This window comes from Brachyistius frenatus, unplaced genomic scaffold, assembly GCF_029030835.1.
Source record: "Brachyistius frenatus isolate BFR_SWC_R1_liver_20210118 unplaced genomic scaffold, ASM2903083v1 Contig_138, whole genome shotgun sequence".
Classification (NCBI taxonomy): domain Eukaryota; kingdom Metazoa; phylum Chordata; class Actinopteri; family Embiotocidae; genus Brachyistius; species Brachyistius frenatus.
The window spans coordinates 836,235-837,945 of NW_027210737.1; the positions used below are offsets into that span (position 1 = coordinate 836,235).

At 47.6% G+C, this 1,711-nt stretch overlaps 1 pseudogene; it reads left to right on the plus strand.

Moving 5' to 3' along the window:
- Window positions 1-339: 339 nt before the first annotated feature.
- Window positions 340-1,250, plus strand: LOC138630638 (uncharacterized; annotated as a pseudogene).
- Window positions 1,251-1,711: the final 461 nt, after the last annotated feature.

Sequence of the window (1,711 nt, forward strand, 5' to 3'; positions counted from 1 at the left end):
GTGACTATATCTGTGTCAGAAAAAAATATTTTCTGGGTTTTCCTCTCCGTTTATTGTCACAATTCACCAAGGAACCACTGAGCATGACAAATTTTATATGCATCAACACTCGTGAGTTGCTTTGAATTAACATTAATGGTTGAACGTGGCTGTGTAGAAGGCGGGATATAAGGCTGATCTACCTATGCGCATTTCCACCTGGACTGTGATTTGTAAAAGGAACATTGTGTGAAGGTGTGTGTGCGCGCGGTTTTACATATTAGAATATTTTTTCACGTTAGCCATTTTCAAATTACACCTTTAGGACTGATCCTACACGATGTTTTACATATGAGTGACATGTTTAGTTATGACCCTGCCTCCCTTAGTGATAATGCTACCTGTAATAAATGTAGTGTAGTTGGGGCTCTGGAGGCCAGGGTCACCGAATTAGAATTGCGGCTGTGCACCATGCTAAATATCCAGCTAGCCATAGGAGCTTCTCAGGGAGGGGGTGCGCAGCTGCCTAGGGCTACAGGCTTAGTTAGCCGGTCCCCAGCAGCACCCAAACATCCGGGTGGCTGGGTGGCAGTATGACAGAGGCATAGTCCCAAGCAGAAGCCCACGGTTCACCACCGACCCCTTCACGTCTCCAACCGATTTTCCCCACTCGGCGAAACACCCGCTGAGAAACCAATCCTGGTTATTGGAGACTCTATTTTGTGGAACATGAAGTTAGCGAAACCAGCAGCCATAGTCAGATGTCTTCCCGTGGCCAGAGCGGGCGACATTGAATCAAACCTGAAACTGCTGGCTAAGGCTAATCGTAAATACAGTCAGATTGTTATTAACGTCGGCAGTAATGACACCCGGTTACGCCAATCGGAGGTCACTAAAGTTAATGTGGAATCGGTGTGCAGCTTTGCAAAAATGATGTGGGACTCCGTAGTTTTCTCTGGACCCCTTCCTAACCGGACCAGTGATGATATGTTTAGCCGTACGTCTTCATTTCACCGCTGGTTGTCGAGGTGGTGTCCCGCTAACAATGTGGGCTTCATTGACAATTGGAATACTTTCTGGGGGAACCTGGTCTGATCCGGAGAGACGGCATCCATCCTACTTTGGATGGTGCAGCTCTTCTTTCTAGAAACATGGCCATGTCTCTTAACAGCCCTAAAACCTGACATCCAGGGTTGAGGCCAGGACGCAGAGCTGCAGTCTTACAGCTCCTCTGCAGCTTCTTTAGAGCTGTCACTCACCCAAAACCTTCAACATCCTACAGAGGTTGTGTCTGTACCCAGACCACCTATATTTAAAAAACTCAAGAAAAGATGTATCAATAAAAATGTAATAAAAATTGATCCTACCAAATTAATGGATCAAAAAAAATCTGACAATTAAAAGCGGATTATTAAATATCAGATCTCTCTGGTCTAAATCTCTGTTAGTAAATGAAAGAGCAACTACATGCACCCTCAAAGAGAGGTGTCCAGCAGTGCTCCCCCCAGCAGTCTTCAGCATGACTCTCCCCAGTAGGGCTCCAGCAGTTCTCTACAGCAGGGCTCTACAGCAGGGCTCTTTTCTCCAGCAGGTCCTCTCCTCCGCAGTCCTCTCACAGTTCTTCTTCAGCAGGTCCTTCCTCAGCAGCCCTTCCAGCAGGGCTCGCCCCAGCCAGGCTCTACCCAGCCTGGTTTCCCCAGCAGTCCTCTTCTCCGCCGTCCTCGTCTTCCGT